Raw genomic sequence first — 21659 nt, 5'->3', positions numbered from 1 at the left:
ATGTTTCTTGACGGATGATTCATTTGAGTTGAGTCTAAAAGGAGGAAGCTAATCCCAGGAGGAGATGGATTGGGAATGGGAAATATTATAGGTAGATTGCATAGGGACCAGATTAGAAACTTATATTTGTGTGAAGGAGTTTAGCTTTTGACATCTTGCTATTGTTAGAGAAGGAAAATAATATTTTCTGTGTTTTAGAAAGAGAAGCACTACAGAATGGATAGGAGGGAAAAGAGAGGGGAATTAATGAAATTAATCAATATTAAATTCAGAGGTCCCAAGAATGTTGTTTTCCTTTCTCAGTTCTTTTTCCTTTTAATTTTATATTTCTCCTCAGTCCAAATAATGGTGTGGGTTTCACACAGCACATACTAAGTAAATGTAGAGTGTACACATCTGTCTGAGCATAATATCATTTTCTTACATCTGACAACACAGGGACAACTGTCATTTATAGTCCCTTTGTGATTCACCAATGAGAAAGATTGTGTTTTAGGTACAACCATAATTATATAATTTTTACAGTCAAGAGGGAACTATATTTCCACTTAGGGCAAGCTTCTCTTTCTTACACTGAAAAGTTGTAATGATAATGAAACATCCGTCTAGTTTAAATAGAGCCATTCTTTCTGCATGACAAAACTGAGTGACTCCTTCTCTCTCTCCTACACTGTTAAATATATATCATAATAATTAACAGGCAGAAATGTCCTTAGAGAAGATCTAGTCCAATCTCCACAAATTATGGATGAGGAAACTGAGACTTAGAAAAGCTTCTTTCAATTCTACACATTAATTTCTACTTTCTGTTTTATTTTTATTCTTTCAGGCACCCAATACACTATCAATACTGGTGTAGATACTTAGTCAGTACCTACTTAGAAAACTTAGCAGGAAAAGAAGCTGAATTTTAAATAACATTATATATTGCCATCTTTCCCCACAATAATAATGCTCTTCTCAGCATTGTGAGCCTGTATAACAGAGCAGATTTATTACTTTTAACAGTAATAAACTACAAGTTTATGCTCTTTATTTGAATAATTTATGTAGTACTATTGCTGAAATCTAGATTTATATTAAAATCTACAAAATGGTTTAGAAGGTGTCTTAATAGAATTTTTTTCGCTGTTTTTTAAAAGAAAAAAATGAAGGAGAGCATAGCAGGTGACAGTAAGAGTTATGAACTCTCATATGTAAATTGGTATGGAAATAAATATAGTCTTCACGTTTTTATATACAACATTTAGGGACCCTTAAAGAATTATGAACTTGACCTAACATATTTCAATTTCTGGGACTTGGGTTAGAATGTAATTTTCTGAATAAAACAGTTTTTCTCTATGAACTTCATGACTGGGGACAGACGTTATATACTCTTAACATTTCTTTACACCGCTACTGATGAGACGGACTAGGAGGTCTAAGCAGGAAGACCTCACATTCCCTAGAATTGCAGCATTTTGCAGAGGTTGTATCCCTTTTTAATGAACATGTTTTATTTTTCTTTAGAATACACATTAGTTTTTTCTATATACATAAGTTCATTTATTAAATTAAACTAATTTCTCATAAGTGTCTGGATGAATAGACTTCAAATCACTGAGCATTTGATTAAAATTTTCATAGATTTAATAAATATTAAAAACAAAAAATTCCTGATTATATCCATATTTCCTTGACTCGACACAAATGGGATTTAAGTCATTCCATTACTTTATTTTTGGCAGCCTTTATACTCATGCTCTTATTGTTTCTATACATAGAACAAAGGAGTTTATTAGTAAGGGTACAAAAGATAAACCTTACTTATGTTGGTTATTTTTTACAACCAATTATAAAGTGTCTCCCAAGAAAATTCTTTTGTGTGTGTGAAACAAAAAATTTGTTCTAATAAAAAATTTTGATGAGACATTGAAGAGGACAAGTGATTCCAAAATAATACATAAAGTCACTACCAATAATACCATGTTTTTCTTTCCTGTAAACAATGGTTAATAATAATGTAATGGTATTTAGAGGTTCAGCTGCAAAATCAAGAAAATAAAATTTTAGGAAGAAAGTACACTCTTAGAGAATGTAATCTAATGATGAGTGTATGAATGAAACCCCAGTTGGTTTCTTAAGCAATCCAGGTAGAAGGGCTAAAAGGAAATTAGTCAATAAATGTAGGTAATTCTTCTGCACAGTGTAATTCAGTAGCTTCTGTTAATGTGTGACGAGCAAGAAGTTATTTATGAGTGCTTAATAAATATATGTTTTGCAACAAATAACAAAATTCTAAAAAATGATGTGATTTTATTGAAATACATCATTATACCTACCTAAAAGAGATGGTATTTTAAAAGATGCAAAGGTTAATGTCTCTGCTTATATGAGAGCTGTGTGAACTTGTATATATGTATGCTCACTGAGAATACATGTTCTAAACATTTAAAAATACTAAAATTCAAACTTCTCACATGTATCACCATAGGCAAAGAGTTTATTTAAAGAGATCCATACAGAGATGTAACAAGATTTGATTGAAATAACACACAGTGATATGTGTGACAAAATTTAATCCCTCTGATTTACAGAACCAGATGACAGGGGCTTATATGAGGCAGTTTAAGACTGAGGGAGAACCCCCAAGTCTGAAGGGACATTCACAAATTTTCTTAGCTATCTGATATCCTGTCTGAGTCTGTAAGACGTGTAATGTAGTTCTTATCACCTTATAAGGTATATATGAGAGTATATATGATACATTCAAATTAATGAACAGATGATTTCACTATGCATGATAATACTGTGTGACCTATGTCAGCCTATGGACAACTGAACTGTCAAGTTTATAGACAAGTCTATGTAGGTAGGTAGGTAGTCATTATATGAACCCCACACTTATGCATGCTTTTCCAATTATAATAACCTCAGGACTCATCTTTAACTTGAGAAAATTAATAAAAATTATAGAAGTGTTCTCACAGAAAATGATAATTTATAAAATTTTTTAACTTAGGATAGCCAAATGTTTCTGCTCTTATTTATAAATAATGGAAGTTATTATTTGAGGCAATAGCAATATTAAATATTGAATGAATATTTTCCTGAGCAAACACAAAAGCTAAAGCTAACATAGCTATCTGATAAAGAGTATAAAATATTTATGTGGGAAATTCTTAAAGAATACAAGATGAGAATCATGAGCACATCACAAGAAGCTACATCTATGACTAATTCTTTTGAAAAAAAAAGGTTTGAAAGAAATATATTTGTTAAAACTCAAAAAAATAAAAAGGACTTAGTGAGTGGGTTGAACAATAAATTAGACAGAATTGAACAGGGAATTAGTGACTTGGGAACTGGGTCATAAGTAACTACAAAGGATGCAGCAGAAATCAAAGCAGCTGTAGTTTATAAAAGTGAAGTCAAAATATATGGAGATATAGTGACAAATTCTGACATACATTTTAATCAGGACTTCTAAAGAATAAAATAGAGAAATAGATGAGAGACAGTACATGAAAAAGTAATAACTGAATTTTTGAGAACTGAAGAAAGCCATAAATTTATTGATATAGGAATTATGTGTTAAGTAGCATAAATTAACTTGTAGACATATTTTATTAAAAGGGAAGAATACAAAATGAAAAGAGAAGATATTGAAAGTATCCCCTACTCAAGAGAAGAACAAAAATTATACCGTGCTGACTTTTCAACAAAAATAGTAGACCTTAGATGATCAAATCTTAACAAAGCAGACTCTAGTGCAGGTGTGCCAGGGTTAAATTCCATGGTTGTCATTTACTAACTCTATGACTATAGGCAAGATAATTAAATTTTGTGTGCATCTATTTCCTCACCAGTAAAAGAGGGATTAAAAATAATAACTAATACATATGTTAGAGTAGGCACAGAGCAGCAATTATATGTTCCCAGGCTTAGAAACTATATGTTCCCAGGCTCTGGTAAATTTTAAATGCTAAACAGGTTTGCAATTATTATTATTTAAAGTTTGCAATATAATACTTCATTCATGAATTGTACATAAAGTATATTTATTGTTCAAAAAGTACAGTAAATACAGTGCTTTCAGGTGAATAGAAATTGAAAGAGTTTGCTAATTAACAGACATGATCATAAAATCTTTGACCCCCCAAAAATGTATTTAAACAGGAAGGCAAATGATCTGGAATTGGACGAAGAGAAGAAGGAAGTAAAAAAGGGTAACATTCAAGAAGAAACAAATTAGGCAAAACAAAGCTAAATCCACTAGTAAAGTAGGTAGGATATAGTGTGTGAAAAATAAAGTAATAGCAATGATAATGTTGCTTAATTTGGAACTAGAAAAATTAAGAAATACCATTCTGGATAACAATAGCATTGAATGTGGGAGGGGAGGTATTTTGAACTAGTTTTTATACAAGTTTTAGAATGTTCCTGAGGACAGGCAAGATATTTAATCATCCATTTAATTAGTCAAGGCAATATTTAAATGACATTTTTAAAAGAAAAGAAATGATAAAATTTCCATTCTAGTAAATGAAATGTTATAAATAGTATCAAACCACCACATTTTTTTAAAAAAATTAATTTTAAAAGTCAAAAATTCTAAGATAACAGGGCTTCCTTGGTGGCGCAGTGGTTGAGAATCCGCCTGCCGATGCAGGGGACACGGGTTCATGCCCCAGTCCGGGAAGATCCCACATGCCACGGAGCAGCTGGGCCCGTGAGCCATGGCTACTGCGCCTGCGCGTCCGGAGCCTGTGCTCCGCAAGGGGAGAGGCCACAACAGTGAGAGGCCCGTGTACCGCAAAAAAAAAAAAAAAAAAAAAAAAATTCTAAGATAACAGTAAAAGAAGAATAAGTATAAAACAACATAATATTGTAGAAAAGTAAAAATATGGTATAAGAACATCATGATTGAGATAAAAGTATTAAATTAATTTTTTAAATAAAGATTGTCAGATTGGATTAAAAATGAAATTCAGAATTTGTTTTGTTTACAAAAGATACATCTAAAACAAAGATTGCAATTAAGTAGTAAAGCATATACTGAAAAAACTAACAAGTATAAAACTAGAATATAGACTAATATTAGTGGAAATAGTCTTCCAGGCATAAAATATTAGGGAAAGAATAGGTTACTCTATAACGATACAGATTTTTTAATGATTGGGATGATTTTATGCACAAATATATAGAGAACAAAAATTGAAAGCTCTATAGGAGATATTGGAAAATTTGCTACCATAATGGGAGATATTAACAAATCTGTCTCCATTACAGGAAGTTCATGCAAAGAAAAAACAAAGCAAACATATAATAGACTGAAAACATAATTAAGAAGATGGAATTATTGGAAATAAATAAACTTATGACACATGAACAGGGCAAAAAGAAGTGGTCAACATTAATTTTCCTAAGTCCAGTACTTGGAGCCATTGTCACTTGAAGTTGGCTCTTTAGAAATATAAAAAGAGCTGAAGCCTCTTTCTGTATGCTTTTTACCATTCCATTAATTTACAGCTTTCTATACTTCATTTCCTTAGAATTTGAGACTAGGTACCTATATATTTCTGATATAACTATTTAGGGTGCACAGGAATAATATAAATAATATGAATGGCACAGCTATTCAGAAACTTAGAAAAATACCTAACAAACACGAGGCTCAGTTTTCCTTTAAAAGCTCCAAACTACATACTGAAGCATTAAGAGCAGTTGGTTTTAAGAGCCTCAATTAAAAAAAAAAATCCCATAGGAATATAAAATGCAGCGATTTAAAATTTCTTGCAAAGTGAGTCAAAGATAAATGATATTCCAGAAATAAAATTGATTAGGTTTTTTATTTCCCCTGGGGGACAATTTTATCCCACATCTGGGGATTTCAATTTTGAATATTCTTAAATAGGAGGGAGAATTTGGACATAACTTTTACTGTGAGCAAATTAAAAATTTGCCAGCCCTGTGCTACCTTCTCTTGTGTGTGTCCCAATGTGCGTCCATCCCACCAGTGTTCATGGGTGTTTGATCAATAAGCAAGTTTGTCCACAAGCAAAGCCCCAATTCAAAGTTTTATACTAGTTGTGTGTCCAAAAATATTTCCTTAGATAACATATAATTATTAAATTCAACAGGCTTCAATTTTTAAAATATATGATGAAAATGATCAAAGAATACAATTCTGTTTTGTGTTTGGGGGAGGGTAACAATTTTTCATATTTACTCTAAAGATTTTCTGTATCTTTAAGTAGAAATCAGCCTCTTTTGCAGATATTTAGTGATTCCGCTAAAAATAATCATTTCTAATTTTTTAAAAAAATCTGGCTACAAACAGCAGAAATGCCAAAAGTTTTGACTTACTCAAAATAAAATTTATTATTCACATAAAAGGGGTTAAAAGCAGTCATGGTGTGACTTTACTCTCCAGGTTCCTTAGGGATCCAGACAACTTTCAGCCTGTCCTCCATCATTCCAAATATAGCCTAGGCTTTCATGACTTAAGATATATTCATGTTTCAGGCAACCAAACCAAAAGAAAGATAAAGAAGAGATACAGTTTGTGTGTGTGTGTGTGTGTGTGTGTGTGTGTGTTTCAGTTGTCTCTTAGAAAAGGTCCTCGGAAGTTTGTGTTACCTACCCTTCCTTCAACTGTTTCCCTACCCAGTTATTATCTGCGTCAATAAGAAGAAATAGCCTTTCCTTTTTGTAGCAGCCAGCAGAAACTTAATTGGCCAAGGAATGGAGAAGGGGAGCTCATGCTCTGAAAGCACCTTCTTCCTGGGTCTAGGCAAGGACAAGCTTTTTATAGGTATGGGGTGGTATGGGGCAGAGACCATTATCACTTAAGTTCATGGAAATGGGTGGAAATTTCCTGGAATGGGGTCCATGCCTCTCTTCTGCCCTTTTATGGTCCTTCAGGGTTTGGGTTGGAAGGAGGTTGAACTAACATGGAGCCAGGGAGATGGGAGGGTAGCATTAAAATGAGATGATAATGAGCTTTAGAGTGACCTTTGTCCCAGTTTTGAAGTTCAGCCAGCCTATACCATTTTCTTGTGGTTAAGCCCTCTTGTTCCCATCATGTAAACACAGCTGGAGACACAGTCAGTTTTGGCTTTGCAAGTTTGCCTAGAGGGAGGTTTTTATTAGAAATGGGGATAAGGGGGGCTTCCTTGCTTCCTTGTCTAAGGCGGGTGTACTTGTGTTTTATAGACACACTTTAGGCACAGGTTAGGGACCCTCTGGTTGCTCCCCTGGGTGACATTTGCACAGGATACATCTATCAATACTTCATTTTGAGAGATTGAATATACAAGAGACAATGGCCTGACCATACATGAGCATAGAGCTCTGACCCACAGCCTCTGCAGTAGTCATTCCAGGAAGCTAAACCGCGCTTCTTCATCAATCAGTTGAAAACAATCAAGACTTGATCAGTGCTTCCTTGATTACCTAATTATTGCCACCACCTGCATCTCAGAAAAACCCAGGAAAGTAAAATATGTTCCTCAACCCAGTTTTGTAAGTTTTCCCTCATGTAGTTAGCCCTCTTGGAGCTTGCCCCTGCAGACAACCTTTAATCAGGGCATATCTGAAGCATTAACAGTTTTTTCACTAAAAAATTTCCCACTCTCCTGCATGTCTTTGAGTCTCTGCCAAATGCAAGTGCAGGTGACTGACCCCTTTACCATAACCTCTGCTGCTTCTCATTCTTCTTTTATTTCCACAATTCTTTGACTATGTTTATATCGGACCACTGGAGATGCTAATAATGTAGTTTTTAGTACCCCCAAAACCATGTACCAGTTTAAAAACCCATTACTATGAAAGAGGCAAAAATGAACTTTAGAGATCAACAGTTTCTGCCACACATACCAAAAGAGGCATGGAAAAATTTTATAACCCAACCTTGTAAGAACTGAAACAACATAATTTCCTGTCCCTGTTTTAGATAAGACTAAACACTCTTTCCTGTCCTCATGTTAAATAATTTTGGAGTGTGCATTTTTTCCTTCCCTATCTTAAATGAACCTAAAAACAAGTAAAATTATCTAGCTACTTTCTCCAGGAAATAATTTGCTGGAGATGAGAATTTGCACAGGCACTATCCTTACAAACTGGTACCGTTTTATGGGGTGTTTTCAGCCTACTTGGCACAACAGGGCAAAGACCTGCTTCCTTCATATAAAATCTAGGAAAAAAATTGAAATCACAGTGATAACTTCAGGAACTTTTACCATGCAAAGGATTTGAGTCAAATTAGGAAAAACTAAAAAAGAAAAACAAAGGAAGAAAAACTTGTGAGGATATTCTCTATCTTCTCCATCTAAAAAAAAATGACATCTGCATTAGTAAGAGCTTTTTAATTATACAAGAGTATTATCATACTCTTGATGAAATTACTAAGAGTTCAAGTTATTGGTTAAAGTACAGCAATTTCCTCTCTTGTACATGTACATGTTTTAAAATTTGTTTTTCTACACAAATGCCACCTCCTCTCCTTGAAAAGGGACTATAGTTAGCCTTTTTACAGTAATAATTTCATACCTATTTTAATTCTTCTCTTTCCCTTCCATTGCATCTCTTTTTATCTTCTCTGGGAAAACTATGAAGAGTACTTCAATAAACAAGAATTCTCTCTCCATTATGTGTACACTCTAATAGTATCTACTCAAGTTAAATGGTTAATAATTTCCAAAAGAAAGAGGAAACAATTCATTGTGCATCTTTTCTATGTTTTCTCCTTGCAAAACTGAAACTTAGAAGAAATATTGCTTGTAAGTTTGGAAAATAGTTTTGGTTCCTAGACAAGAAGAAATAGTATACAATTAAAGATTTTAGTATAAATTCAAGAGATAGACTCTTTTGGTATATACATAGAGATTTACATAAAATACATAAAATATACATAAAATAATTCATGTAATATTCCTGATAATTAGTTTACTCTTTGAAACAGTCTTTTATAGTTCAACTTATAAAATACTCTTTGTTCTCTTCCTAAAGATATCACCATATAAAAATAATTTTTGCACGATATTTAAGAGATTTTTGTTTTATTACTTATGATTTAAACTTTATATGATTTCTACATTAATTCTATGAGCCCAGTAGTTACCATTGTTTCTACAAATTATTTAAGACTGCAAAATATAAACATGTTTAATTAGAAATTGCATTGAGATCTTTTTAAAAGATTTCAATATTGTAAATTATTTGCATACTACAATAATAAGGAAAGGAAATTATTTGTTGCATTAAATTGTAACTTCTAGATCCTTAGTTAACTTTATTTCAATATCTGTAATATTAAATTGAATTAATTAATATATAGTACTTGGATACCTAGACAATTTCCAGATGGAAAAAAAAGATGAAGTGTTAGTTATTAGACTATACATACCCATGTTCCTAATTTTTTATACAGACATGCTATAGAAAAACAGGTGAAATTTAAGCAATATTTACATGTATTTACTTTAAAATTTGTTAAGTGATACATAAACTGATATAAATGTAAGCTTCTGTCCAGAAAAACAAAACAAAAATTGATTACTTTGGTTCAAGGTGGTAATTAATATAAATGGTTCAGAAAACACGCAGTATAATGATTACAAATAAATTTGAAAATGAACACAAGATATTAAGTATGTTTGTCTATTGGCTTTTTAGGAAACAATTATACTCTATTAAGAGAGTAAATTGTTATAAATGTGAATACATGCATCATTTTATTTAATATGCTAAAAATTTAATTATATTTTAAGCATAATGTAAATGACTAAATGTTATTATTTACATATGTACATTTTTTGTATAAATATATAAATATAAAAGTATATTAAGATCATTGATCTTAATATTTTAGTTTATAAATAATAGTTAAAAACAAACCTATGGACATTTTGTAAATACAAAGTATCTGAGGAATGTGGAATCTGGATTTATAATGCCTAAATATGATGACTTAGTTGGTTCATTGTTAATGCATATATTAAGAAAGAAAAGAACTTAGGGATCCTAAACCGTAAATTTTTACATGCCAGATATTTAAAAAGTTGAAATTAGAGGGACTTCCCTGGTGGTCCAGTGGTTAAGACTCTGTGCTTCCAATGCAGGAGATGTGCATTCAATCCCTGGTTGGGAAACTAATATCCCACATGCTGTGCATTGCAGCCAAAAGAAAAAAAATTAAAATTAGAATTTTGGTTTTCGTTTTATAAAATCATTAAGTTTCCCTGTGGCCAAGTTACAGAGATTATTTTTTATCACCAAGATTTTCTGTTAAGTCTGAACTTTCATTTTTACAGTTTCTTAATTTTGAAAATAACATTATATTCCTAACATATATATTTTAGTTGTATATTATCAAAATGTCAAGTACATCAATTCTTTTACTCTTGAAGAGTATGATTTTTGTTTGTATTTTGCCTCCTTTGACAATCCTACTTTATTTTGTTTGTCCCAAATTTAGGCCACTCAGTTGGAGTTTTAAAAAATCAAACAAAAACCCTGTTAAACTGTCTTTCAACACAAAAGTTAAACAAGGTTTCCTAAAATGACCACACATAAAAACTATTTGTTCCGGGGCTTCCCTTGTGGCGCAGTGATTGAGAGTCTGCCTGCCGATGCAGGAGACACGGGTTTGTGCCCTGGTCCGGGAAGATCCCACATGCCGCGGAGCAGCTGGGCCCGTGAGCCGTGGCCGCTGAGCCTGCGCATCTGGAGCCTGTGCTCCGCAGCGGGAGAGGCCACAACAGTGAGAGGCCCGCATACCAAAAAAAAAAAAAAAAAAAATTATTTGTTCCTTCAGCTTATAAAATAAAGCATAGTAGAAATAACTGGTTCTTTTTGATGTTATCAGCATTTTATCTTGAGTCATCTTTCATTTATTAAATTTAAGATCAATAATCTTATAAACACTGACAAATCAAACAAAAATTAGTAATCCTATGTAGAAGTAAAAATAATTACTATGATTCAGTGTCTGTGTATTAACTAGGAATATATTTATGTATTATATATTTATTAGGAGCATATTCAGGTACTTGTAAAAAGACTGCCACCCATATGCCTGTTACTAGGTTCCAATGCATTTATTAATTAAAAATATCACAGTATGCATTATGCTTTAAATCAAAAATCCCCCTTTCCTCACCCCACTGTTACGCATGAGTTTTTTTTCTATATCTGTGAGTCTGTTTCTCTTTTGTTATATACATTTGTTTGTTTTACTTTTTAGATTCCACAAATAAGTGATAATATACAGTATTTGTTTTCTGTTTGACTTATTCACTAAGTATAATACTCTAGGTCCATCTACATGGTTACAAATGGCAGAATTTTATTCTTTTTTATGAATGAGTAGTATTCCATTGTATATACATACCATATCTTCTTTATCTATTCATTTATTGATGGACACTTGGGTTGCTTCCATATCTTGGCTATTGTAAATAATGCTGCTATAAACATTGGGGTGTATTTTATCTTTTTGAATTCTATTTTCTTTCCTTTTTTTATTGGCTATATTCCTGAGTGGAATTGCTGGATCATATGGTAGTTCAATTTTCAGTTTTTTGAGAAAAATCTCCAGACTGTTTTCCATAGTGTCACCAATTTACATTCCCAACAGTGTACAAGGGTTCTCTTTTCTCCACATCCTCTCCAACATTTGTTATTTGTAGAGGCTTTGATGATAACCATTCTGCCAGGTATAAGATGATATCTTATTGTGGTTTTGATTTGCATTTTTCTAATAATTAGCAATATTGAGCGTCTTCTCATGTGCCTGTTACCCATCTGTATGTCTTCATTGGAAAAATGTCTACTCAGTTCTTCTGCCCATTTTTTAATTGGGTTGTTTGTTTTTTTGATGTTGCATTATATGAGCTATTTATATATTTTGGATAGTAACCTCTTATTGGTCATATCATTTGCAAATTTTTTCTCCCATTCAGTAGGCTGTCTTTTCATATTATTCATGGTTTTCTTTGCTGTGCAAAGGCTTTTAAGTTTAATTAGGTCCCATTGGTTATCTTTGATTTTGTTTCCTTTGCCTTAGGAGACAGATCCAAAAAAATATTGTTATGATTTATGTCAGAGTGTTCTTCCTAGGTTCTCCTCTAGGAGTTTCATGGTTTCAGGTTTTACATTTAGGTTTCAATCCATTTTGAGATTATTTTTGTATATAGTATTAGGAGATGTTCTAATCTCATGTTTTTACATTTAGCTGTTCAGTTTTCCCAACACCACTTATTGAAGAGATTGTCTTTTCTCCATTGTATATTCTTGTCTCCTTTGTCATAGATTAATTGATCATAAATGTGTGGGTATATTTCCAGGCTCTCTATTCTGTTCTGTTGATCTATGTGTTTGATTTTGTGTTGGTACCATGCTGTTTTGATTGCTGTAGTTTTGTACTATAGTCTGAAGTCGGGGCGGGTGATACCTCATACTTTGTTATATTAGCAAGTGTAATATCTCTTCTTGTATTGATCCCTTTATCATTATATAATGCTAGTCTTTGTCTTTTGTTATAGACTTTTTTAAAGTCTATTTTGTCTGATATGAGCATTGCTACCCATGCTTTCTTGTTTTTTCCATTTGCATGAAATATCTTTTTCCATCCCCTCACTTTTAATCTTCGTGTGTCTTTAGTGTGAAGTGAATCTCTTGTAAGCAGCATATAGATGGGTCTTATTTTTTCATCCAATTTACCACTCTACGTCTTGATTGGAGCATTTAGTCTATTGATATTTAAAACAATTATTGATATGTATATACTTATTTCCATTTTATTACTTCTTTTCTGGTTGTTTGTGTAGTTCTTCCCATTTTTTGTTTGTTTGCTCATGGTTTGATTATTCTTCAGTGGTAGGTTTGTGTTCCTGTCTCCCTTGTTTTTGTGTATCTGTTGTAGGGTTTTGATTTGTGGTTACCATGGGGCTCATATATGTTGACCTATAATGATATTTACTTGTTTTCAACTGGTAGTCATTTAGGTTCAAACACATTTTAAAAGATCTCCATTTTTTACTCTCCTCCCCCACATTTTGTATTTTTGATATATTTTACATCTTCATGCTTATCCCTTCACTGCTCATTGTAGTTATTGTTGCTTTTACAATTTTTTGTCTTTTAATCTTTTTACTAGCTTATTTAAATGGTTGATCCTCTGCTTTTACTATATATTTGCTTTTCTTAGTAGGATTTTTTCATTTCCTATAGATCCTTACTTCTTGTTATAGCCTTTTCTCTTCCATTAGAAAAGACTCTTTAACGTTTCTTTTAGGGTAGGTTTAGTATTGATGAACTCATTTAGTTTTTGTCTGAGAAGTTCTTTCTCTCTCCTGCAATTCTAAATGATAATCTTGCTGGGTAGAGTATGCTAGGTTGTAGGCTTTACCCTTTCAGCACTTTGAATGTATCTTGCCACTCCCTTCTGTCCTGTAAACCTTCTGCAAAATATCAGCCTGATAGTCTTATGGAGGTTCTCTTGTATTTGACTCTTTGTTTTTCTCTTGCTGCCTTCAGAATTCTTTTTATCTTTAACTTTTGCCATTTTAATTACGGTATGGCTTGGTGTGGTTCTGTTTGGGTTTATTTTGTTTGGGACCCTCTGTGTCTCCTGTACCTAGATATGTTTCCTTCTCCAGGATTAGGACTCTTTCAGCCATAATTTCATCAAATACATTTTTGACTCCCTTCTCTCTCTCGTCTCCTTCTGGGACCCCTATAGTGCAAGTGTTGGTATGCTTTATGTTATCCAGAGATCTCTTAAACTGTTCTCATTTTTTAATTTTGTTTTTCTTTTTGCTCTTCTTATTGGGCAATTTCCACTATTCTGTCTTATAGAGCAGTTATGTATTATTCTGTATCACTTGGTCTGTTTTTTAATTCCTTCTGTAAGTTTTTCATTTCAGTTACTGTATTCTTCATTTCTGATTGGTTCTTTTTTGTATTTTCTAGTTCCTTGTTAAAATTCTCACTGTGTTCATCTATTCCATCCCCTAATTCACTTAGCATTCTTATTACTAATGCTTTTAATTCTTTATCTGATAAATTGTTTACTTTTGTTCCATTATTTATTATTTCAGTTTTGTCTTGCTCTTTCAATTGAGACCAGTTCCAATGTCTTCTCATTTTGCTTAACTTTCTCTCTCTCTATGAATTTAGGCGAAACAGTTAGTTCCTACAGTCTTGAAGGGGTATCCTTATATGGGAGTGTCCCTATAGACTCTGCATGTTCCCAGTGGCTTTGGTGAAAAAGCTGGATTTGACATGAACACAAGTCACGTCTTTCCCCTGGATATGCTGGCAGCTATAACCTTGGTATGAGGTAGGGCTGGAGATGGAGGGACTAGAGCCTGAGCCAAGTGTGAAGCAGAGCTTCCCCACTGCTGGGTGGCTGTCACCACCCTATTGGGGATGGGGGCATACCCCAAGTTGCTGGAGCAGAAGCACTGAATATCAGGTCTGCTCTGGCTCTATTCCCTTTAGTTGTGTGCTCTCCCTTCTCCTGGCACCTGCACCCTTGCCCCAGAGGTGAGCAGTGCTGGAGCAGGAGGGGGTTGTGTATAATGGAGATGAACTGCAGTTGGCCAGCCACAGACAGAGGTCCAGGCTGCCTGAAATGTGCCACCCGTGCAAGCACCAGCAATGGATGCCCCACCCTGCTTAGTCACAGCTTCTGGTCTGATTCTCCTTTTTCCCTTACAGCCAACCACTACACCAAGCCTCCATTACCCCTGCCCTCTTATGGAGCCATGCTTCAAGGCAGGTGGGGCCTAAATGGGCTCTCAGCATGTATTGGCATGTGGGCTGTGGAGGTCAGGCTTCCTTTAGAGATTGGTACCACCCCGATATGCTGCCTTTAAAAGCACCAGCAATGGCCACCCTAGTCCCACTCAGACCCCGACCCAGATCTGAGTCACCTCTGCATCCCATGGTAGATCCCTGGTCATGGCAGCCTTTGGTCCCCTGCATACCTGCCATGTGAAATAAGCTCGGTTGGAGCTTTGCTTGGCTCAGGCTGGGACACCCCCTGAGGTAGTCACTGGAAACTAGGCAGCCACTGGAGCAGTCCTCAATCCTCCCCTCTCTGCCCTACCTCAGGAGCAAGCCAATTCTCACATGTCCTTAGGAGTGAGGTCCAGGCTTCCCACATCCCCACTGTTGATCCCAGCAGGCTCTCAACCAGCCAATGGGACTCCTCTTCCCTGTGTTGGATCCCATGACTGGGGCACCCAATATGTGGCTTGAACTGCTCACTCCCTAGGGCAGATCTCCACCCATGTAATCTCCCTTTGCCTCTGACTCCCCTCCCAGGGGCACAAGTCCCAGACTGATCGCTTCTCTTTCCTTCTTTCACAATTCCTTGTGGATCTTTCTCACAGCCTTGGTTGTACAGGAGTCTTTCTGCCAGTTTCCAGTCAGTTTCAGTGAGAACTGTTCCACATGTAGATGTATTTTTGTTGAGTTCTTGGGGTGAGGTGAGCTCCATGTCCTCCTAATCCACCAATTTGGTCAATATCCTTAGTATACTAATTTTAGACTTTAAATATTTAATTTAGTAAAATTGAGGGAAAACAGTCTTACATAAGATAATTATCAAGATTAATGTAATTAATAAAAATGTAAATCTGGATACCACATACATTTATTTTTCTTTATAACACAAAATGGTTATAAAAGAATTTCTAAATAAAGAATTCAAAGAAAATTCTATTTCAAAATCAGAATTTGTACAGATGATAGTCTAATCAGAATACTATTAAAATAGAAATTAATAACTCTTTATAACCCATGGTTATTTGTAATGGTCACTTTGGGTTTGAATTGAAAAATAAAACTTCATTGGGATCCCATTTTAAAATTAATAACAATGGAATCTAAGGATGAAGACATTTTGAGAGAGTTTCACAGGCTAAAAGAAACCTTGAATTTGAGGGAGATTAATTCCAAGATAGCAGTAACCCTGTTATTCAGACTTGTGTCTTGAAGGGTGATGTGGAAAGTACAGACAAAATCAAGATGATAGATAGAGACATAGTTTCATCTAGCGTTTCACGTGTCATTTTCCTCAGTAACACTGTTTTTGCAGAAATAAAGAACAGTAATAGAATTCTTTAGAAAAATCTAACCATGGACTGGTGGTAGTTTGGAAGGCTGTACTTATTTTAAAAAATTGTGGAGGACATTTGAAGTTTGCCGTTGATAAGATAAACATTATGGCAGAGGGATTAGTAAATTAGTTTTCAGTTTACAAATCTATCACCATATTTTTCTGCAGTTTGTATAATTTGCAATCTGGAAGATACCAAAGACCTCCTACTGCGCAATTGCTGCATACACCTCAGTTTTGCCAGTGTTCTGTAGTAGATGTTCTTAGAGATCAAAAAGGTGAGATTTTAGGGCTTCCCTGGTGGCACAGTGGTGGAGAGTCCGCCTGCCGATGCAGGGGACATGGGTTCGTGCCCCAGCCATGGCTCACGGGCCCAGCCGCTCCGCGGCATGTGGGATCTTCCCGGACCGGGGCACGAACCCGTGTCCCCTGCATCAGCAGGCGGACTCTCAACCACTGCACCACCAGAGAAGCCCCCTTGAGATAGTTTTGATTTGAAAATCTTTAAACACACAAGTCTTCCTCAGCTTAAGGGGTTAAGTCCTGAGAAGGCTTATAGATAATAGCTTATCCTAGCCTACCTAAAATATGCTCAGATCAATTACACTAGCCTACAATTGGGCAAAATCATCTAACACAAAACCTATTTTATAATAAAGTGTTGAATGAATTATGTAATTTATTGAATACTGTACTGAAAGTGAAAAACAGAATAGTTGTATGGGTACAGAATGATTGTTAGTATCAATATGTCAGCCTCATGATCACGTGGCTGACTGGGAGCTATGGCTCACTGCTGCTGCCCAGCATCAGGAGAGAGCATCATACTGCATATCACTAGCCCATGAAAAGATCAAAATTCAAAGTACGGGGCTTCTAATGAATGCATATGCTTTTGCACCATCATAAGGTTGAAAAATCATTTAAGTCAGACCATTGTAAATTGGGGAATTTCTGTAGTTCTATTTCACTAGAGAATCAGTGGTACTACTTTAATTACAGTCATTTGCCTCCTGATACAATTTTTGATTCTTGACACTTATTTCAATAAATACTTTAGTAGGCATTTTACTACTGTTATCTGTGTGCATTTGTAAGCTCTCTTAGGAAAAATAGCCAAATAGGAAATGCTTTCCAAATCTATGCTTCATTGCTGCTGGATGATTAACTACTTCTGTTCCTTAAGAAGTAAGATCAGTCTTGCTTTCTGAATAATCAGTAGATTAAATTAGTGTCAACAGAAACTTGGTGATGGCTGGGAGCATGCTATTAAAAGAGCACTTTAAAAATCATTATTAAATAAATGAGTACAGTATAGCTGTCTGTTTTGCAAGGCTATCATCTTCACTTTGAAAACTTGTCTGTTCCATTTTACATTTAATTAATATCATGACAATTTAGATTTTTGTCATGTGCCTGTTAGGCATAAAATGAAAGTATGTTTTAAAGCCCAAGGTTTTTACATTAGCAAGAAGTTTTAATAGACGTTATACATTCAGTTTATCAAACACTAATGGCTTTATAGTTATTCTGTAAACACATAACATGTAAAACATATAGACAATTCTGCTTTTATATCTGGGATCCACAAGGAACACAGTTTTCAGAGTATGTGTAAATATTCTGGAAGGCACCACATTTTAGTGAAAATAGTAGAAAAACTTTGAGAATTTTCACTAATATACTAGAAGGGACTGGATCATAAGACAATTGTGTTCACAATGGCATAACTGCAACAGGATTTGCCTTCCTTAGTAAACAACAAGAGAACTTAAAAAAATAAATGAAAGCATTATTTTACCATTAGACAACAGACAGAACGAGACAGTAATCTGAAAGAATGGCAACAAGCAAGGTGAGTTTGACAGTCATATTACTTACTGGCTATAGGCACTTCCTAGACCACGATATAGATGCAAGATGTGGGAAAGTAAACAGACTGTGACAGTCTGGCTGATTTGAGGAGATGGAGATTGAAGTTTGGAGAGGCTGAAGTAACTGGAATTTGTGGAGCAAAGGACCACAGAGAGGGAACTATACAGAAAAGTAGTTCCTGAAATGTACATAGGGCTGCACATTAGGTGGTATTTTTGGCTGAGAACTAAGCTGCTCATGCACAGGGCAAGAATGCATGAAGCTAAGCAAAGACTCACTATTGAAGAGCAACAGCTGCAAAGTTTAAGTAGAACAATTCCTAGAGTCATGCAGGGAAGGGAGATTTTCTAGTCCTGATCAACCTGAGTAAAGAAACTTTGTTTACTAACTAGGAAATCTGTAAAGAACATGAATAAATATACTAATTCCTAGAAACATACAACCTACTAAGACTGAATTATGAAGAAATAGAAAACCTGAACAGACTAATAATGAGTACGGTGGTTCGATCAGTTGAATAGTTGAGCTAAACTAGCTCAAAAACAAAATCTTCATAGTCACGCCAGAAAATGAAGTTTAAAAACGAGGTTCGAAAATATCATGCTGATCTACATGCAACTAAACTTCCTGTTAAAACAAAAATCAAAACACTTTAAATGAACATAACAAAATCTAGGCATTCAGAAAATTAGTATTCCAAATGTAACCCATAGCAAGAGAAAATTAGGCAATGTAAATGATGCAACAACTTAAGTAAATAAATAAAATGAAACATCAAAGCTATATGTAATATCACACTGGAAGAGATAAAATGAAATTAAAATATGCAGTTTATTCAAAAATGCATAAAAGTGGAAAAAATAACAATGAGAAATTGAAAACAAATAGCAAGATTATAAACTAAGGTTGCATATATAATTACATTAAATGAGTGTTCAGTCTCTTCAGTTAAAGATGGAGATTTTAACAATAGATTCAAAAAGCAAAACCAAATTCTATCTTGTGGTGGTAGGCAAAATAACAGCCCCCAAGGCTGCCTACATTCCAAACTCTGGAACCTGTGATTATGTAACATAATATCATACTTGATACATACATAATACTTGATATCAATATAATATCAAGTAGCAAGGGGAAATTACAATTGCATATGGAATTAAAGTTGCTAAACAGAAGACAGATTATCCTGAATATCTAGGTGGGCACTACATAATCACAAGAATTCTTGAAGATGGAAGAGGGAGGCAAAAGGAGAGTCAGAGTCAGAGAAATTAATGTGGAGATGAAAAAGTCAGAGTAATTCTATGCGCTCAGGATTTGCTGTCTTTGAATATGGAGAGAGGAGGTGCTGTCTTTGAATATGGAGAGAGGAGGTGATGAACCCAGGGAGGTTGCTGGCCGCTGGGACCTAGAAAAGGCAGGGAAATGGATTCTTCCCTACAGCCTACAGAAAAAATTAAAACCATAAAAGAGATAAAACTGTAAACAAAAATGACTTTAGTTCCTCACCTGTATGCTCTAATAAATTTTTTATATTTTAACGGCATACTTCGCAAAATAACATTTCCCTACCTTACTATAAATTTTCAATAAATTATTATTTTTAAATCAATGGCAACGTAACAGATTTACATAACCATTTCTCTTCGTTCTTTTATTTACATATTAATTGACATCAAATTTTATTTATATATCTGGATGCTATCAATCTTACGAAATGAAGAAAGAATTGATTTATTTTAATTGATTTACTTTTATAATCCTTTAGAGGAAGACATAGTATAAAAATACATATTTGCTCTTTCGAACAGTTTGTTGCAAGAAGTGTGTCAATATCGTATGAATGAATTATTAAATAAAGTATTTAAATGATGGTATTTTAAAAACTTTAGCTATCAATACATAGTGATGCAAAAGTGGTTGTGTATGATGGTCTCTTGCATGATGCCAGTTAATATATTCATTTAACAGATATATGTTAAGCATCTAAAAATGCAAGGTACCAGATAAGTTTGTGCTAACATGTGGTTAAGACTCTTAATCTTAATTCCAGTGAAATGTAAATGAAGGATCAAGTCTTCTTATTTCTTTTACTGTATTCCTGCTTTCCAAAGCAGTCAAATCAAGTAGTATCTCATGCATACATCTTTACAGAGGGGAAAAATCTATAGTGTTTAGATATTGAGCATGTTAAGTCCAGATTTGTAGCTGGAGGGGAAAAAGGGGAACTTTTCATTGGAATAGCTATGAAAAATGCACATGTCCTTTCCAGATTTAAAAATAAAAAGACTGATTTTCCAACTATGGTCAGAAATTGCTTTCAACCCCTAAATGAAATCATTAAAACCCCAATAATTTGAAGTTACAATCTCTTAGTATCTGTTTCTTGTCTGTTTGTTGGCAGTAATATCTGTTTCTTATCTATATCTCTGTCTGTACCTCTGTCTAAATCTATATCCATAAGCATCTGTATATCTCTTGATATAAGGAGAGAGAGAAAAAGAGCCATAAAATATTCAGATTTTATACATGGTCTAACTATAAAATATATTGCAAGGCAAGAAAAATACTATTTTTTTCCTGTCTACCATTACTTGCAAGCTATATTGAATCAGAGACTCATTTTTTCAACAAATATGTATTATATATTTACTATCAATATCAGTTTCCTTATGAACATTTAATAAAATGGGTTGTAAAAGTGACTAACGTAGGGTTAGTTTCTTCAGCTTGGCATACTGTGGAATGTAGGAGCATGTTTGGGTTGTTGCAGGACCCACAGCCTACTATTAAATAAGAATGGATATAGATGACCCAAACACATAGCAGGTTATTCCTGAGGGGACAGCTAGCCTGATAAATTGGATAAAAGCCACATTAAAGGTTGTTTTCCACAAGAATTGGAATTTTACAGACGAAGTGACTGATGGGCTATGTATGTAAGCCTTGTTGGACTGGCTTTACAATGAGCAGGATGTTCACCCACCTAAATATACCCCTTACTCAGGTCATAATAAATGCTGCAATTAAAGGGGCTCTATTGCATGGGCACCCCATGTAACCTTACTACTACAAAATCAAGTAATGGTCTGAGAAGCCGTATCAGATTTGTTTCAGCTTCCACTTATGAATTTTACATATGGTAAGAAAATTAGAGTGATCTACAAGACTATATGGACAGACCAAAAGATAGTCAAGGGATGCACACTAGAGGTTGGAAGACTAAGGAACATGATGAACTTGGCAGACCCTGACTGGAGTGACACAGGGGCTTAATTCTGTACTATCAGTTGTTGGGTGGACTGATGACAGGCTCTGCTGATCCCCCAATATTGAAGGGTTCTAAACAAATGACTCTACTTACTCTAGTTTGGAGGAATTTATGATGCCAGAAGGCAAAGAAGGTAATGAGAAAATTGACCTCAAAATGTCAGGGGTGATAGTGGGACAAATTAATCAGAATGAGTATTGATGAAAGGACCACAGTCTGCTGGCCTGACCTTCAGTTGGGGACTTAAAGCCATATGCACATATGTGAGTGAAATGGCCAGGGATTGGAAAAGAAACTTTTCTGAGGTTTCTTGCCAGGAGTTCCCAATGCACTATGATTCCAAAATATGTTGGTGAAGTCCTAATAGAGTCTAGATTAGTAGTATATGAGAATGCAATG

This window comes from Aethalodelphis obliquidens, unplaced genomic scaffold, assembly GCF_003676395.1.
Source record: "Aethalodelphis obliquidens isolate GAN/ISIS:26980383/991018 unplaced genomic scaffold, ASM367639v1 scaffold10, whole genome shotgun sequence".
Taxonomy (NCBI): domain Eukaryota; kingdom Metazoa; phylum Chordata; class Mammalia; order Artiodactyla; family Delphinidae; genus Aethalodelphis; species Aethalodelphis obliquidens.
The sequence above is the reverse complement of the archived record's forward strand: the minus strand, read 5'-3'. Positions refer to the sequence as shown.